The sequence below is a fragment of the Tupaia chinensis genome, unplaced genomic scaffold, assembly GCF_000334495.1.
Source record: "Tupaia chinensis unplaced genomic scaffold, TupChi_1.0 Scaffold000370_1, whole genome shotgun sequence".
Lineage (NCBI taxonomy): Eukaryota > Metazoa > Chordata > Mammalia > Scandentia > Tupaiidae > Tupaia > Tupaia belangeri.
The window spans coordinates 6,202,601-6,222,996 of record NW_006159867.1 but is presented as its reverse complement, the minus strand read 5'-3'; the positions used below and the strand labels follow the sequence as shown (position 1 = coordinate 6,222,996).

At 38.1% G+C, this 20,396-nt stretch overlaps 1 pseudogene; it reads left to right on the top strand.

The window, feature by feature from the left end:
* The first annotated feature begins 527 nt into the window (after nucleotides 1-527).
* LOC102495876 (60S ribosomal protein L32 pseudogene) overlaps nucleotides 528-20,396 on the top strand; it is a 22,489-nt pseudogene continuing 2,620 nt past the window's right edge.

The window sequence follows — 20,396 nt, the reverse complement described above, 5'->3', positions numbered from 1 at the left end:
TTAAATTTCAAAAGTGCCATGATTAACTTCTCTCTTAAAACTGCATTTATTATCTCTCAGACCTTTTTCTTTATGACATTTTCAGTATCATCATTTTCAGAACTGAGGTGCTCCATCTTGTGTTTAATTTGCTATTACTCAGTTGGCATGAATACGATTGCTGCTTTTAAGTCCTTTATACCTTACTCTGCTGTTCTCTCTCATTTTCACATAAACTGGTGTTCAAGCTCTGAAATAGATCCTGTTATGTGGAAAGACTCAATTAATTCACACTTTGATCTAATAAGATAGGCTCTATCCTTGGACAGGATTTATGGGCATGACAGTCAAGTCTCTCACTCTATCCTAGCAGAATCCTCCCAGTTCAACAAGCTGTTAGGCATTTGGAATTCTTTTCTGACTTTCTATATGTGGCTTTTCAGTCTAGCTTTCCACACTTTCATGGTGTAAATTATCGTTTTTAAAATCCAAATGTGCTTGAGATATTTCTGAAAGTTGTTCTCCATATAGACAGTGTTTAATTAAAGATGGAGCTGTATTTCACATACATCCTCCTGAATTGTCATCAGGTGTCTAAAACAGCAGGCGGTAAACTATCTTCTTTTCAGCTAAGCACCTATTAAGGCTACTGGCTGTATTTGTTGTAATCCCAGCCAGTTGGAATGAAGCCATTCCTGACCGACTTATCAATCATGTATACTACAATTTTGACCTGCTCATTCTGTGTAGTAATATCATTGCAATTTCCTGTTTTTTTTTGGAGAGATTTTCGCTATAGGGCGTGTGCGCTCGCCAGAAAGACAGAGAGAGACAGAGAGACAGAAAGTGAGAAATCACCCCCCAGGGGGGATGGCCATGCTGCAATCCCTTCTCCTCCATTCTCCTCTCAGGATCTTGGGCACACATGCACACGCGCCCAGCATAAGTTTAAGCCACTGGGTCCGAGACTCAAACCACGGTCGACTACATGGGAGTCCAGCGACATAGCCATTATGCTAACTGCTGGTTCCAACTTTTGCAATTTCCTTTTAAAAATTAGTCAACAGATCTATATTTAATCTTCAAGTTTCTTGAGCCTCTGTGATATGCATGGTGACCAAAGTATAGAACACCAAAGCTGTTAGTTTATTGAGAGATTATATAAGAAAGGTGATTTGTAAGCCATTGTTTGAAATTTCCTCCAAAACAATGCTGTCCTTGATGCTTAGGCTCCTTTGGCATTCTTCAAGTCTTCATCATTATGACTTAATGATAACACAGTCTGTGGTATAGAGTAGATACTAAGTAAGATTTGTGGAATGAAACGACTAAATATAATGTTAACGCTGTAAAATTAAAAACAATGTAAGAAAACTATTCCTATGAGAAAATGCTTTTAGAGTTTCACTTTAAAATGGTAGCGGTTATAAACTTAGTTACACCAGTGCACTAGAGTAAGAACTCTTTACCAAATACCCCTCTTGCTCCTATGAATAGAAACTTTACTGGTTCAAGTAAGTGTGCCTTACTGGGAGCTTTTTCTTTCTGTCTTTCTGTTCTTTGTTTGTTTGTTTTTTCAGTTTCGCTTGCTGGCTTACATAGTTGAGAGAGAGAGAGGAGAGAGAGAAGGAAAGTGAGAAAGCATCCTCCATGGGGAATGATCTCACCACAATCCTTTCTCATCCATCTCTCCTTCCCTTTGGGATTTTGGGTGCACATGCACAGACACATGCCTGGCATGTTTCTCAAGCTGCTGGGTCTGGAATTTGAACTGCCCAGTTGGCCATGTGGATCCTGTTGCCTGAATTACCAGGCCACAGGCTGGTCTCTGAGAGCCTATCAAGTGCTCCCTGGCTTGCCCTTTTCCCATTCTTGTCTTCTGTTGGTTTCATAAATTGGTTTCCTGCTTCTGTAGCCCTCTGCGTATTTTCACATATTTTTATTTGAACTATTACTGAGATGGCAAAGGTGGTGTGGTGGGGAGGGATCCATTTCCTCAAGGAGTTTTTTTTTTTTTTTTCTTTCTTTCTTTCTTTTTTTTCCTCCTTTGTGCAACAACAAGAAATTATACAAAATATTTAAAAGTGACAAAGACAATACATAAAAATCTCCCAAACTCCCTTCTATTATTTCATGCTTTTGTTTTATTTCTGGTTGTTCATTATAAAGAAGTAGAGTTTTTTTTAATGAATTCTAAAACATGAAAGTTTTTTTTTTACTCTGAAAGGACAAAAGATTTTTGTATTTAGAAGATTGTGGTTAGGCTTTCCTGAACACTTCATCAGGGTTAGGCCAGAATCTGAGAGCTGAAGGTTGGGACTAAGAATTTTTGGGTCTTAAGCAGTCTCTGTCAGTTAACTTCAGTCACATTGATGCTGATTAAAAACTGTGCCTGAGGGACCAGATGGTGTACTGGTTACATTGGTGACGTGGTTTGAGTCCTGGACCTGGTGGCTTGAAACTCACGCTGGGCAAGGGCGTGTGCATGCTCAAAATCCCAAAAGGAGAATGGAGGAGAAGGGATTGATGCATGGCCATACCCTCTGGGGGGTGATTTCTTGCTTTCTCTATGCCAAGCACATGTACCCTTTAGCAAAAATACTTCTAAAACAAAACAAAATAAAAAACAAAACAAAACAAAACACTATTCCTGTCTAAAAATCAGTGACAGACAACAGTAAATAATTTCCCTTTGCTTCTGAATCTAAGACTTGACTGGAGCTCAGTCGATTGAGGCTGATCTCGGCAAAAGGCCAGAGGTGAAAATTAGGTATGCTCTGGTGGCCCTCATTTTTCTGGGCTAACCAGGGCATGTTCTTTGCATGCCCCTGCAAAGCATAAGAGAACAAACCCAGCTGCAAAAATGCATCTCAGGCTTTTCCTTGTTAATATATTTTTGGCTAATGCAGGACACATGGCCTAGCCAGAAATGAAAGACTGGAAGGCTAATTCCTATTCTGCAGAAATAGTAAAGTCACATGGCAAAAAATAGATGGAAAAAAAGGTATAGAATTGAGAACAACTGTGCAGTATACAACTAAGTGGAGGACATCTGTATACTTCAGAGAGGCTAATAATTTGACACCTTTAAAAACCAATGTTCTTTAAATAGTTGTTTAAGCATTTATCTAGTGGAGGTAGAAACTAATTGAATGTCTATTGGAACAAATTGTACAAAGAAATAGTTACTCAGTAATTCACTTGTGCTTGCCAAACCAGTGTCAATATTTTGAAGGAAAAAAATAAGAAGAAAATAGTGTAATCATTAAAACAACTGAGGTTCTAAGCTTGGTTGCCTAGGTTTAACTGTCAGCTCCTGTTACTTACCAACTATGTGACTGAGGCCAAGTCACATAACTTCAGGTTAAATTATAATTAATCGGGGGACCAGCAGTTAGCATAATGGCTATGTTGCTGGACTCTCCCATGTAGTCGACTGTAGTTTGAGTCCCGGACCTGGTGGCTTAAAACTCACGCCGGGCGCGTGTGAGTGCGTGCCCAAGATCCCGAGAGGAGATGGAGGAGAAGGGATTGCGGCGTGACCATACCCCCTGGGGGGTGATTTCTCGCTTTCTGTCTCTATATCTCTCTCTGTCTGTCAGGCGAGCGCACACGCCCTATAGTTAAAACCTCTAAAAAAAATTATAATTAATCGGACCACTGTCTCTCTTTAGCTTCCTTTTCCATGTGCCAAGTCAGACAACTTCTTAGAAGACAAAGAATTAAAAATGTAGGCAATAACATTTACTGCACTTCCATAAACCTGCATGGCTCAGTTTTCAGAATTCCAACTGATTGCCACTGACTTTCTCAGCCTGTAACTGCACATGTTCATTAGAAAATTCTTAATAGAGCTAGGTCAGCAGTAGAGAGAGGCATTAAGTAGAGGGTGTAAGCCAGCAATAAAGAATACATTTAAAATTTTATCCAGTTATATTTTAGCATTTTTGCTGATTGACCCCTTGATGCACCTGTTTGCAGGACTTTCTCCTGCTTGGATTATCTTGTGCCAGACATGGAGGACAAGAGCTGAATTTGATTTAATAAACCATGGGCAGGAAGGATCCCAAATGCTGATCTATGAAAGGTTCTGAAACATCCCTGAACACGTAAGGACACACGCTCTATTAAGCTGGTTTGAAGGAACCAACTGAGCTATTTGCTGTGGAAAATGACATTGCAAAAGGCATTTTTTGAACAATAAAGCTATAGTAGTCTATAAGGAAAGAAGGTTTAGTTAACACACAGACTTAAATTGTTTCTGTGTGGGATATGAAATTTTGGGATCAGGGTCGAATTACTAGAAGAAGCTGATCACATTCTTGACAGAAAGCAAAGAAGAACCATGGTGTTAGTGATGGCTTCTCTTCTAAAAGTTGGTTAAGTATTTAAATATGTTTTTGGAAATCAGCACCAAATTGTTAAGCCATGCTGAGGCATCTATATGCCTTGGTTTATCCTTAATTTGTGGTTTCTTTTCCTCCTGTTCATGCCAGTTCTGTTGAATTGATCTTGGGCCAAGGGGAAATTAGGATTTGGAAGCTGTTTGGAAGGTGCCTTAGCAAACAAGGATGCATTTATTTATTTATTATTTTTTAGAGTTTTTGCTATAAGACTTGTGCACTTGCCAGAGAGAAGTCATAGAGGGAGAGAGAAAGAGAGACAGAAGTCTACCTCTGTACCCTCCAGGAGGGATGGCCATGCCTCAATCCCTTCTCCTCCATTCTCCTCTTGGGATTTTGGGCATGCATGTATATGTGCCCAGCATGATTCTCAAGCCACCAAGTCCAGGACTCAAAACATGGTGGGTCATGAGGTCACCCTTCTACCTGCTGGTGCCTGCAAACATTTATTAAATGGCCATTATATGCAACATATTCTTATAGACACTAAAGAGAAAAACATTAAAAATACATAGATCTGGAGCTAGAATGTATATTTATATGTTTAATGTATGTGGACTAATTTTTATGAATCTGCTTTTAGAATTGTTTTCATGTGCCAATTAAATATGGATTACTTTGAGGAAGAGGATTTCTATTTTATATTCTGTATCTCAAAATTGATTGAGAGAAGAGCATTTCCCTATCCAGTCATTTGATCAATCTCTTTCAAAATATCTATGTGTATATGTGGCAGGATCGCACCTTTTTTTCCTATTCAATATTTTGGCAATTTTTACATTTTACTATAAAAAATTAGGGTGTAATGAAAGTCTTTGTGTATAAATTGTAGTCAATTTGTGCAATTAGTGGACCAAAGATTATATGCCTTTTAAAGCCCTTTATTACATGTCCCTAGGTGTTTGTTTAGAAGCCTTGCAGAACAGGTTTGGTTGAGGGTTGAAGGGTCAATGTACGAAGAGAAAATTGTGAGCTGCTCAATATTATCTTATGACTTAGATTTTTTACTGTTGCCCTGAATTCCCCTACTCTTATGCCAATGCTTTTTGGAAAGAAGGCAATGGTCTGTTGAACAACAGTGTTTAAAAGATTTCTGTAGGATCCTAGAAGAGAGAGGATTCTGCTTTAGAGCTTCTTTGCCTGGATGATGCGAGGTAACTGTTGAATGGAACAGAGAAGCTGGTATGGATCTATGCATTGAATAGTTCTAGTTTAGTTTAGGATTAGCATCTGGGATCCGGGGAGCCATGTGAATGTATGTATCTACACTGGAGAGGAGAAAGTGAATGGTGTCCTTGTCTCTAAGGAAGATCACAGAGAACTGGCTCAGCTCTCTGGCCTTCCTCTGTTGAACAGAACTTGAGAATATAATTGGTGAAATGAATACTAGTGAAGGCTAAGTTGGTCTAGCCATAAAGGGCGGTGCTAGGCAGGACAGGAAAGATAGAAGAAAGGTAGAGAAGAAAGGGCCACAAAAGAGACAGTGGGCAGCTGCCATGTTTGGGAAAATGAGGGAGAAGGAAAGAAAGCAGATTGTGTGTTTCTGCATCTTGACTATTTCTTAGAGGATGCAGTAAAGCTCTAAATTGTTTTACCTGTTTCTCAGTAGCCAGACTCTTATTTGGATAAAACTCTATGGTGTGGTTTGATTTCAGAGAAAATATAAGTGGCTTGGTTAATGTGGGATGTCCTTATGACCAGAAATAATATTTATTTTGGTGATGTCATGAATTTGAGCAGGGCAGACAGTCAAGCAGTGTCTATTTTGTTATTGTTACTGGGACTTACTGCACTGGTAAAGCCAAAGCAAATATGGTTCTACTTATAATTTCTGTAATGTACAAACTGTTTAAAGATGTTTGGTATTGATAAAAGAATCTTTTCTGTGTTTTCAGTTAATATTATATCACCAACCATACTATTTTTTAGATTCAACATCTGTGCATTGTAATGAATATATGCAATAAATATATATACTTATATATATATATATTTTTAAGAAAAATAATAGTGATTTTATAAAGGTTCTAATTAAAAGTCAGCTAATAACACATCATTTAGAATTATGACCCATTTGACCAGGTAGAATTGTGAAAGCCTCAACAAAAAATAATGTGCATAAGGGAAAAAAAAGTCATGTTAGATACACAGATTACTAGCCAAATAATTTATTATCTTAGTGATGATTTCAATAAGTTGTAATTATATTTTAGAAAATAAGAGTCTTGATAAACACTTGTGTATTTTAACTTAATAAAAATAAGACTTTCCTTTTAAATAGGAATGTGGGTTTATTAAGTAAATAACACAAGTGCATCATGGTTTTATAGCATTTTTATATATAAAAAAATGGAAAATGTTGAATGTCTTGAATATGTCCTGTTTACTGTGTCTCATTGACAGTATATGGATCTGAAACAATGTGATACAAATAATCCAAAGACATGATTAGAGATTTAAGTACTGAGCTGAAGACCACAGTGGCTTGTTTTTTTTCAAGATGCAAATATGAAGAGCATGCCCTTGGACCCTGCATCACCTTGTGTATCCAAACAGTCTAAATAAGTTGTGATTAGTCTGCTTTTCATGCTTCAGAACAACTGAATTCTGAAGTGTCACGATTGGAGATTTTATGGTGTTACTTAATGTGAAGTAAAACATGAAAGATTTCAGGGGAAACTTGCCTGTTTGTGGGATGTGACAGCAGGCTTAGCTCCGCGTGTGGAAGGTGAAAGCCTGGGGCCAGCATGGGGCACCTTGTCATGTAGGTCTGCTTTTCTGCCGCTCTTGATTTTCTCTTTCCCCCTCAGAAATGCATTCTCCTGATTCGCATCTGATTAAACTCAACAGGCTTTTGTTTTTGCTTTCAATTCTCTTCAATAAGAGACAGAATAGTAAACGCACCAATTTATTTCAGAAGCAGAAATGAGTAACCACTTTACCATCTATAGATGTCTTTTAGCATAGTGTTGTACACGATATACACAATAAATATACTTAATATACACAATAACATTTATTTTAAAAATTGGTAATGATCTAAAAGTAACTGAAAGAAAGAACAAGAAAACAGAAAGAAAAAAAAGTAGACTTAAGAGTCAATGGTGGAGGGAGCCAGCAGTTAGCGTAATGGCTATGTTGCTGAACTCCCACGTAGTCGACCGCGGTTCACGTCCTGGACCCAGTGGCTTAGAACTCACGCCGGGCACATGTGCATGCATGCCCAAGATCCTGAGAGGAGAATGGAGGAGAAGGGATTGCGGCGTGACCATCCTCCCTGGGGGGGTGATTTCTCGCTTTCTGTCTCTATGTCTCTCTCTGTCTGTCTGGCTAGTGCACGTGCCCTATAGCAAAAACCTCTCCAAAAAAAAAAAAAGTCAATGGTGGAGGGACCAGCAATGGCATAATGATTATGTGGCTGGACTCCCACATAGTCAACTGCAGTTTGAGTCCTGGACCCAGTAGCTTAAACTCATGCCAGGCACATGTACGTATGTGCTCAAGATCCCAAGATGAAAATGGAGAAGGGATTGCAGAGGGGCCATCCCCTCAGGGTGTGATTTCTCGCTTTCTGTCTCTCTATCTTTCTCTGTTTCTCCTGTGTGCATATGCGCCCTGTAGCAAAAATCTCTCTTAAAAAAAAAAAAGAGAGTCTATGGAGGACACTAATGGAAGAAAAATTTATGGGCCAGCCATCAAGTAAGGTCTAAATTAACTGAGAGATGACATACAGAAACATGAATCATTCAAACAATACAAAGTTTTGTATTGTCAAGTGGTGTACTGACCTCTGGGTGCGAGTGTTATTGTAGGGACCGAGAAGTGGGAGAATATGTTCTAACATAAAACAGTCAGGAAATGTTGGTATATGAGTTGGGTGCCAGTGTGTGGGCAGGGTTTCTATCAGCAATGAGAATGGAGGACAACTTTCCAGAAGCGGGGAAGGACTTTTGAGCAGAGCTAGTAAAGGGGGATTTTCCTCTTGATAAAACATCTTGATGTTAAAGTGCTTCTGAAATGATTTTAGGACAGATGTTATTGTGTTGTTGAGTTTGTTTTCTTATCCAATAATAATAATCTTAAAAGTGGAAATGTGCAAGAAGGAGAAGAAGTCAAAATAACATGAAGAGTGGGGCCAGTTAGTGGCATGGTAGTTAAGGTAGCTAGATCCCGCATGGCCAGCTACATGGTTCCTGTCTTGGGTCCAGTGGTTTAAAAAAATGCATGTGTGTCCAAAATCCCCAAAGAGGGAGACATGGGAGGGATGTGATTGTAGTGTGACCATGCTCCATGGGGAGTGATTTTTCACTTTCCTACTCTTTCTCTCTCTCTGGCAAGTGCAAGCACCCTGTGCTAAAATTAAAATAATAATAATAATATTAACGAAGCATAGTTTCCTATAATTAGAAGTTTCTTCTAAAATAATGTTTTGTTTATTTATTTCCATGAGAAAGAGAAACAGAGAGACAGGAAGAGGAAGATGGAGAAGGAACAAAAGAGAGCTACACCGAGCAGGGTCCTCATGCTGTGATCTAGCCCAGTCTCACCTGGCTTAGATCATGGGCACGAGCACTCACCTGGAGTGTCAGGGAGGTTCCGGGACAAGGCCCTGCTGAGATATCATCTGTAGGAAGGGCATGGAGGAAGTCTAGGCTTTAGTCCAGACTTCAGTTTTGTTACAGTGAGTTAAACTGAGTCATTTTATTTCTCCTCGTTGATAAAATGAAGTTGTCAAGCAGGATAGTCTTTGAGTTCTCTTACAACTCAAGGATTCCATGAGCTGGTGCTGTAGTAGGCTGGGAAAGGTGGTGTCTGAGCAGGAGGATCTGTAGGTAGTCTTCAGTTCATGCTAAGTGCCCTCTTATTCTGTGGGATGGAGATAGAAACTGTTCATCCTATACTCGAGAAAGATAGTGAATGACCTATAGGTGCCATTGTATTTTGCCACCTCAGACTAACTAGACTGTTAAGTTTAGAAAGCAGATCTAAGAGATTTCCCTTTCGGCTACTCTGCAAGAAGAATGAGGTTACTTTTACTCTTTTATAAGAGAATCCTTTGAGAGTAAAACAGCTTTAATGTTTCATAGGGTCAAACAATTTTGAACAGCCCAGAGTGCATTATTCTTATCATGGCTTAGCAGGTGTCCCTTGGTCAGAAGACTCTAAATATTTAATGTAAAACTCACAAGGATTTGTCTGTCTTCTTCTCTTGGACCAGTTGCATACACAGTATTTACTAAGAAGCATACATGTATTCAGATTCATAAACTTTATAATGTAAATTTGGCTCTACTGTCAGCATCAACTAACATTTATTAAGTACCCACTGTTTCTCTGGCATTATATTATGCATCAGGGACTCTGTATATTAAAGTCTTTTTCTCTCAAGGACTCTGTAATCATCCTTTTATGGTTAGAAATAGAAACTCAAACTGTGGGATAATAGTAACATCCAGTGACACAATAGGTCATTGCAAGGTTTATATTCTTTTATCATCATTTGATACACTGCATTTATCTACATACATACAATTATCTTGTTATATATTCATTTTCTTCTCCTGTTATTTAAATGTGGCAGCTGTAACTAATTTGGGTATCAACCACCTGCTGTGTTGTGCACATCTCTATAAAACTTTATTCTACAATCTGGAATATATCTAAAAATATTCAGAGGTAAATATATCATCATTAACCTGTCATATACAATGACAGTCTCACAAAAAAAAAAAAAAAAAAAAAAAAAAAAAAAAAAAAAAGAAAACGAAAAAAATAAAAATATTCAGAGGTAAATATATCATCATTAACCTGTCATATACAATGAAGAGGGAAAAAAAAAAAAAAAAAGAAAAAAAAAAAAGAAAGAAAGGAAACTGAATGAATTGTGATACAGTAGCCCTAAAGTAGCCCCTAATCCTGCATCTGACCTAGAAGGACTACCTGGAGGCAAGAGAGCATCTTGAGAAGCCAGCAGGGATTTCTCTGGCAGTTGTCTTTGTGTTGAGGCACTAGGTAAGACATGAAGAAACTGCTTTCCATTAGGAGCTTCTCTCAGAACTAGGACAGAATCTAGGTTTCTGCTCCATTCTCAATGTAGAGTGCAACGAAGAAGTGAACAGTCTTCTGTGTTTATGTGAGATATAACTACATAGCACATGCCCCGTGTACTTAGGGAGGGCTCCGAAAATGAACCCAGAACCTCACCATGTGAGTCAGCCTCGTAGACCACTGTATTTTACCACCATGCTGCTATCTGGTCCCCAGTTGGTTTTCATATTTTATAGTTCTTATCCTTATTGAAATCACTCTTTTGGGAACTCACAGTACTGCTGGCCATTCTTCCTTTTGGAAGCAAAAATTTCCCCTCTTTGTTAAATACAACTGAGAAAAATAAAAAAGGAAAACTGCCCTTAGTGTTACTATTCAGAAAGAGAGAAAGAGAAAGCTACTCTTTTAAAATACATAACCCAGGATTTTTTTCCTAAAACATACATGTCATTTAATAAAGGGTATTATGCTATGTATGCTGTTTTAAAACTACTTTTTTCATTTAGCAATATCTTATGTGCCATTTCCATGCTATCAAATATTTACAGTAGATGTAATTTCAGATAAATAAATCAGATACGTGAAAAAAAAGACAATAAATCATAGCTACATGATGAATTCTCCTAAATTTTAAGGCCCTCCCCTTAGTTTTTTAAGTTCAGCAGTAAAAAACTTAGTAAATCTTCCAGTGATACTTGTCTTTTCCAATTTAAGACTCAGACTCTTTTTAGTGGTCAAATTCATGTACTACAATTTCAGGTATGTCTCTGTTTGGTCTACAAACTGGTTTCCCTTTTTAAGTGTTTTTCTTGCTATTCTTTCCTACTGTATTGCATGGGCTTGTGTTTGCCTGTCATGTAGGGGTAGAGAATCTGAGAAAGTGAAGAATGGAGTAGGTGGCAGGTGGACTGTGCATGTCACCCACAAGTTCCTTTTCTACTGCTGCTTGTTGCTAGTGTCTTTGCTCAATTTGGTACCTGACATTGGGATTGCTGACTGCAACCCCAGTCCATGGTCAATAGGGTAGCAGAAGCCCTCACTGATTGTGGAACAGAATGGTTTTGGGCTTTTAGCCTCTGTACAGCTGCTGACTCTTGACGTGCGTGATCTGCTGGGATTCCAGAGCACATGATAAAGTACCAGGGTGTGTCTGGGACTGTGAGAGGCTTCAGAAATATCATGCCTGTTACTTTTCCTCCTCCCACCTGAAATGGTCCACTGCAAGATTTATGCTGTTTGAAATCCTCTTGCTTCTGGGCAGATTTTTGAGATGAAGGTTAGCAAATTGGCTGACGCTTCCAACTAACTTCAGTAGCTTTCTCCTGGGTCCACCAAAATCCACACTTTTTCACCTCGTCATTCATTCCTCTCTGCCATCTGTTAGACTCAGCCTCCAGGTTCCACAACTTCAGCCCAATAATGCTAGCAGGTGTGGCTAAGAGAAAAGGACAGTGGGCCTCACTACAGAAAGGGGTTTCAAAAGGTTCCTAGACATTTTATATTATGAAAAAACTATGCATGGCTTTCAAATTTCTTTGCACCAAAATAAACTTATACTTTACTTGCATTTTTCACAAACTTTTTGAGGCACTGTAGTATGGTTTCCATATATTCATTTCTATTTTTTTCCCTCTATTATTCACTTTCTTCCCCATTTGTCTCTTGTCTTTAAAAAGACTAGTAAGCCAGTTCTGTCTCTGTGGTACCAGAGAAATGGACGGAGTTGGACAGTAAGGTAGGATCTCCTTTGAAGTTAGCCTTTTCAGCTGTCCACAGTGAAGACGTATTAGCAGAAATGAAAGAGTATGTCCTTCCTGTTGCAATTTATAGCAACAAACAAATGTGTGATTTGGCATAACTTTATTTGTAGCAAATTGCTTCATGATATCTTAGTTGTGTCTGTGCCATCATACTTTAAAATAAATTTTTCTTTTTTATTCACTATGCCCCTATTGTTTATTATAAACAAAAATATATTATTTTACTGTCAAGTTTAAAATTTAAGGTGTGGAAGTTGTGCTTTTATTTTCAAAATGACCTCCTTCCTACTTATCCTAAAATCTCTACTTAAAAAAGTCCTTCATTGTTTATCTTTTCTTCTGGCCATAAAACTGGTCCTTGATCTTCCTCTATTTTCCTTGTATTATGGTCTCTTTTTTGGAAATCTCATTTAGACTTATAACTTTGTTGTACAGAAAAAGAATAATTGCAAAGTAAAAGTCATAGGGGAAATGGAATTTATGGGTTCCAAAAGTCAGACCATGGAGCGTACAGTAACATGACTGGAGAAACATGATAGACATAACCTCTGGCTCTGAAGAAACACACTTCGTTAAAAGAAAAGAGGTCTGATATAAATAAGTCATTTAGAAAGAGTCCACACTGGTCAAAAGTAACAGAGGGGCATCTTGGGGAGCTGAGGGAAAGCAACAGATAGGTTGAAAGTCCATTATCACATGTTATCTGGAGCAGAATATTGGCAATAGGAAAATCCTTCCTTCTTTGTGTCAGCAAAGTGTATGGCCAGCCTTAAAGGGGTCTAGTGCAAGTTTTTACTATGAAAAAATATGTCTTTGTGAAGATCAATAGCACGGTCAACAGGAAGCAGCTGGTAAGCTTGCTGTCAGCAACTCCCTCTTCCTCTTCTTGTCCTCTGGCCTTAATTTGGTACAGAGATCTCCTTTCAGGATAAATTTCATCTTCATACCTTCTACTCTCACCTCTCAACTGTATCTGTGGTCTAGTATACTCTCCTAAATTCCAGTCCCACGTTTGAGACTACTCGTTGAACACCTTAACGTGAGCATCATTCTAGCATTTCAGCTCAAGATATTAAGGTCTGAATTAATTGTCTTCGTTGATATTTGGTAAAGAATAGCATTACACTTGTAACTCAACATGGGGAAATAACTGGACATTTAACTGGACCTGCTCAGGAAGAACAAGGGCTGTGTGACCCAGACATTTTGACATTATTTTGACCCAGTAGACTTTGTCTTGCTCATCAATGTCAAATGGTTAGTACACAGTGAGCTAACTGATTAAAAGGGCAAGAATTAGATTAACTACTCAATAATAGGCTGAAATTAGAAAATGGAGCAACCTCAGAGTTATCCAAGAGAACTCTAATAGTCAACAAATCATATCCTCAAATACGCAGCATCTAAATAATACCTGGTACATAAGAGGTAATTAATGCATATTTTCAAGTTAATAAGTAAATATGCAAAATGTAAAATTGACTATAGCTAAATGTGCACTTTTTTTTTTTTTTAATGAAAGAGTGAGAAAATGCCCAGGAGGGAGGGAGAGAGAGATGGGTTATTTTTGACAGGATCTCACCACATCGAGGTTTATATTTTGCACGTGGTGCACCTGTCTGAGAATTTTTTTAGAGCATATACCTATACTCATGTTCAACTGTACAAGATAATGTCATACTATTTTCTAAAAAGCTTGACCCAAATTTACACTCTAACTGGCAGTGTATAACAGATCTATGCTTCCACATACTGACCAACATCATTGTTTCTCTTTGTGTGAAAGACTTTTTTGCTGAACAGTCATTCTTTTTTCTCTCTCTCTTTTTTTTTTTTTTAGAGATTTTCACTATAGGGCGCGTGCGCTCGCCAGACAGACAGAGAGAGACATAGAGACAGAAAGCGAGAAATCACCCCCGGGGGGATGGTCACGCCACAATCTCTTCTCCTCCATTCTCCTCTCGGGATCTTGGGCACGCACGCACACGTGCCCGGTGTGAGTTCTAAGCCACCGGGTCCGGGACGCGAACCGCAGTTGACTACGTGGGAGTCCAGTGACAGCCATTACGCTAACTGCTAGTTCCCTGAACAGTCATTCTTTTTTTAGAAAATAATTATTAACTTAATTTTACTTAATATTTTTTAACTTGACCAGAGAGAGACAGAGAGAGAGGGGAAGTGAGAAAGCAAACTGCCAGATCCAAGACTTGAACTGCAGTACACCACATGGGAGTCCAAAGCTTTCACTACCATGTCAGCCCTGAACAGTCATTCTTTTTATTTTAAAAGTTTATTGATTTAGGTGCCGGCTGGTGTCGTGGTGGTTAAGGCGTGGGACTCCCTCATGACCAACTGTGGTTCAAGACCCAAACCTGGCAGCTTGCTTTCTCATTCTCCCTACTCGTTCTATTTCTCTCTCTGGTCAAATTGAAGAATAACAATAAATAAATAAAATTAAGTAATTTTTAAAGAAAAGTTTATTGATTTATTTCTTCCATGACAGTGAGAGTCTGGGACTGTGAGAGGCTTCAGAAGTATCATGCCTGTTACTTTTTCTCCTCCCACCTGAAATGTTCCACTGCAAGATTTATGCTGTTTGAAATCCTCTTGCTTCTGGGCAGATTTTTGAGATGAAGGTTAGCAAATTGGCTGATGCTTCCAACTAACTTCAGTAACTTTCTCCTGGGTCCACCAAAATCCACACTTTTTCACCTCGTCATTCCTCTCTGCCATCTGTTAGACTCAGCCTCCAGGTTCCACAACTTCAGCCCCAAAATGCTAGCAGGTGCGGCTAAGAGAAAAGGACAGTGGGCCTCACTACAGGAAGGGGTTTCAAAAGGTTCCTGGACATTTTATATTATGAAAAAACTATGCATGGCTTTCAAATTTCTTTGCACTAAAATAAACTTATACTTTACTTGCATTTTTCACAAACTTTTTGAGGCACCGTAGTATGGTTTCCATATATTCATTTGTATTTTTTTCTCTCTGTTATTCACTTTCTTCCCCATTTGTCTCTTGAATTATGGATCTTCATGTCATAATGTGCCCTAAGTCTCAGCTACCCCAGTTCATGGGTCTGTGCATAAATGCTTGGTACATTCAGAGAGTTCCTAGAATGTGAACTCAGAACCTGTCCCATGTGGGAACAGTTGTGTTACCACTGTGCCACCACCTGATCCCTGAAGAGATGATTCTTAATTTAATGTAACCTCTTTTTCCAGCCTTTTATTTTATGATTAATACTTTGAGTTTCTTAATAAGAAATTAATAATAACTTTGAAGTAATGAAAGTACTTACATCATAAGATAATATTTTATATTATCTCTTAAATTTTAAATTTAATTTTGGTGTATTGAAATGCATTCGATGTTTTTACTCTTACATCTTGACACTATACTAAATTTTCTTAATTAAAAGATTATCTGTTGTTTTGCATGTTAACAGTTATATCAAGTGCTTTTATTTCTTCCCTTTTTTTGAGAGATTTTGCTATAGGGCGTGAGAGGCAACGAGACAAAGTGAGAACTTGCCCCCTGAGGGGATGGCCACTCTGCAATCCCTTTTCCTCCCTTCTCTCTCAGGGTTTTGGGCATACATGTACATGTGCCCAGTGTGAGTTTCAAGCCAATGTGTCCAGGACTCAAACAGTGGTTGGCCACATGAGAGACTAGCTCCTTGACCGCTACACTCCCTACTAGCCCCTTGATTCTTCCTTTTGGCGGTTTGTTTCATACTATATATATAGTATTAAATGTATAATATACAATATATTTTATTATATTTTATAAATAATAAAAATATATTAGTATGTAATATTAATGTTTTATATATTAATACATAGTATTAATGTTTCAATATAGAAAAGACCCAAAGCATAATTCATTTTTATATATTGTTAGATTAAGTTTGCTAATATTTTGGAGAGGGCAAGTGAGAAACCCCCCCCCAGGGGGCATAGCCACTCTGCAATCCCTTCTCCTCCACTCTGCTCTTGGGATCTTGGGCATGCTCGCACATGCGCCCGGCGTGAGTTTTAAGCCACCGGGTCCGGGATGCGAACCGCGGTCGACTACGTGGGAGTCCAGTGACATAGCCATTATGCTAACTGCTGGTTTCCAACTGTCATCTTTTCTTATAATGTCTTTGTCTGGTTTGGGAATCAGGGTAATACTGGTCTCATAAAATGAATGGGGAAGTGTTCCTTCTTTTTGGGAGGGAAGTTTATGAAGAATTAGTAGTAATTCTTCAAATGTTTGGTACAAGGCAGTAATGAATGGACAACCATGGCATAAGGACAAAATTTTTATATTGAAAATCACACAGGCGCATGTATGTGCATACTCAAGATCCCAGGAGGAGAATGAAGGAGAAGGGATCGCAGCATGGCCATTCCCTCTCAGGGGTGATTTCTCACTTTCCCTCTCACTATCTTTGTTTATCTCTCTGGCGAGAACACGTGCTCTAAGGTAAAAATTTCTGAAACAAAACCAAACTTTTTATATATATGTCATGTATAAAATATGTACTACATATAAAAATAATATAAAAATATAATAATATGCTAAACAGTATGATATATAATATATAATAATATATATTTTTAGTATAATATACTAATGTGTACATATGTTAGTATAATATTGAATAAAATGATAATAATAGACAATTTGTGTTTTCTTTAACGAGAGTATTTCTATCATTTTGTCATTCAGATTTACTTTTGCTGAAGTTAACCTGAATTGGAATAACATTATTTTAAATTCCAAATTTCTAATAATATTTTTTGTATTTTAAAATATTGTTACCATGCTGGGACCAGCAGGTGGCATGATAGTTTAGGTGCTATATTCTCACATGGCTGGCTATGATTTGAGTCTTAGACCCAATGACTTGAAAATCACACAAGGCACATGTGTGTGCCCAAAATCCCAAGAAGAGAATGGAGGAGAAGAGATCGTGGCTTGGCCATCCCCACCTGGGGGAGGGGGGGTAATTTCTCACTTTCCTTCTCTCTGTCTCTATTTCTTTCTTGTAAGCTCAAGGCCCTATGGCAAAGTAGCCTGAATTTTTGGAACCAGCAGTTGGCGTAGTGGCTATGTTGCTAAACTCTCATATAGTTGACCGAGGTTTGAGTCCCTGACCCGGTGGCTTAAACTCACACCTGGTGCATGTGCAAGCATGCCCAAGATCCTGAGAGGAAATGGAAGAGAAAGGATTGTGGTGTGGCCATCCACCCTGGGGTGTGATTTCTCACTTTCTATCTGTCTGTCTGGCGAACGCTTGTGCCCTATAGCAAAAACTTCTCCCCCCCCCAAAAAAAAAAGTAGCCTGAATTTTTCAGATCATTTTCTGTATCTATTAAGAGAACAAGACAATTTTTTCTTACTATACAAATGTAGTTTTTTTACATTCAGAGCTTTCTAATGTTAAAATTCTTCTATTATTGGGGTTAAAAACTAACTTGGTATTGATACATTTTTAAAAATGTATTATGATATTCTGTTTACAATTTTTTCATCCATATTCACTTGTAGGATTGAATAAAAAGTTTCTTTTCTCTTTCTGTCTCTTTGTGTGGTTTTGGTATAGGGTTATGCTAGCCTCATAAATAAATTTTCTAAGTGTTACCTGTTTTTCTATTCTCTGGAGAGTTCATGCAATTTTAGAACAATTGCCTTTTTGCAAACTTAATAAAATTTATTGGTTAAATTGTCTGGCCCGTCAGGTTCTTTACATAAAAAAATTTAAGTGCTAATTCGATTTCTTTATACTTGTGGAAGTATTAGGACTGTTTATTTATCGAGTTAGTTCTTGGTAAGTTTTATTGTTTTGGAACTTAGTTATTTTATCTTAGATTTAAAATTTATGGCCTTTTAAATTGTATTCTTGTTATCATTTTAATTTCTATTGTGTTTGTAATAAATACCCATCTTCACTTTTAATATTGCTTATGTTTTTCTATTCTTATCAATGATCTCAGTGAAATTTGTCTCTTTTAATATTGCTTATGTTTTTCTATTCTTACCAATGATCTCAGTGAAATTTGTCTATTAGTCTTTTCAAATAGTTAAAATATTAAACTTTTTTTTTTTTTTTTTAAAGAGAGAGAGTTTTGCTGTAGAGTACGTACACTTTTCGAAGAGACAGAAATAGGGACAGAAAACAAGAAATCACCCCCGGGGGAATAGTCATGCCACAAGCCTTTCTCCCCCATTCTCCCTTTGGAATCTTGGGCACACACGCACATATCCTGGCATGAGTTTTAAGCCACCGGGTCTGGGATTTGAACCGTGGTTGACTACGTGGGAGTCCAGAGACATAATCATAACACTATCTGCTGGTCTCAAAATTTTAAACTTTCTGTGTTGAAATAAATTTAGGTTTTCAAAAAAGTTACAATAATAGCACAGGGAACATTTGCTTTATTTATCATCTTCTCTACACCCCCAAACATACACAGGCACACATGATTTATTTTTTTCTAAACCATTTGAAGAAAGCTAGCACATATCATGTCCCTGTAATTCTTAGTACATCAGTGAGACTTTCCTAGGAAGAAGAGTATTTTCTTATAGGACTATAGTATAGTTGTCCAGTTCAGGAGTTTGGATATAGTACTTTGATTTAAACCTATAGGGTTTTGAAATTTGGCTATTATATTTTCATTCAATAATTTCAATTTTGTTTTTAATGACCAGGTCAGAGGGTATATGTACTCACAGAGAGAGACAGGGACAGAGAGAGAGAGAGATAGAAAGCACCCCCCACAACGGGGCATGGTCATGCTGCAATCCCCGCCTTTCATTTTCCATTCTTCTGGGATTTTGGGCATGCATGCACTTGCACCCAGTGTGTTTTCCAGGTTGTTGGGGCTAGAACTTGAACTGCAGTCAGCTATATCGGATCCAGCTCCAGGCTATGGCAACAGCTTCTATCTTGCTCTTCCTCAAATTTGTTAGGTGATTATTGATTATTCATTTTTTGGAACAGCTTTACTAAGTTATAACTAACATATTGTTAAATTCATCCTATGAGTGTGTGCTGTTTGATGCATTGGTTTTTTTTTTGGAGAGGTTTTTGCTATAGGGCACGAGAGCTCGCCAGACAGACAGAGAGAGAGACATAGAGACAGAAAGTGAGAAATCACCCCGCAGGGGGGATGGTCACGCTGTAATCACTTCTCCTCCATTCTCCTCTTGGGATCTTGGGCATGCGCCTGGCGTGAGTTTTAAGCCACTGTGTCTGGAACGCGAACCGCGGTCGACTACGTGGGAGTCCAGCGACATAGCCATTACGCTAACTGCTGGTTCCCTGTTTGATGTGTTTTAGGAAACATGTACTGTTGTGCATTTGTCACCATAATTTAGTTTTAGAACATTTCCATCAGCCTATGAAGTTCCGTGATGCTCGGTTACAATGAGTACCCACTGCCTCCAGACAACCTGTTTTACTCCATTTCTTTAGTTTTTCCTTTTCCAGAAATTTCTTGAAAGCAGAATTGTACAATGGATAGTCTTTTGTATCTGGTTTCTTTATTGTGTTTTTTTTCTTGTGACCCTATTTCTGGTTCTTTTTTTTTATTATTTCAATTTATTTATTTGCATTCATTCACTGTACATCATTACAGCATACAAAATGAGATTTTCCATCCAGAGTACACTGTATATTGTCTCAATCAAGCACATCAACAAACATGTTATTGTCAGCAAATGATCTTCCATTTCTTGTTTTCTGTACGTTTTGCTTTTTTCCCCCCATCCTTGATTCCTATCTCTTACCCTCTGCCATCTCCCACTGTCCTCCCACACTGTCTCTGGTATCTATGTTTGCTTTCTATACTGTTTTCCCCCCACATTTTATTGAATCACCAAAGACCCTAATCAATCCAAATACCCTCATAGCAAACACAGGTGACACACACATTTCCATAACTTTCCGCATCCTATAAAGTAGCACCTAGCTGGGGCTACATATCCTACTGCAGTCATTGAATAGGTATATTTTTTTTTCTGAAACTTTTTTTTTTTGTAACTCAATTTACATTCCTTCCCTAAGCATCATCACAGCACACAAAATGCGCTCTCCCATCCAGGACACACTGCATAGTGACTCGATCATGCATATTATAAAAAAATTTTCCATTTCTAGTTCCTAGAATTATTTCCACCCCTCTTTCTGACCCTCTGTCCCTTCCCACCCTCC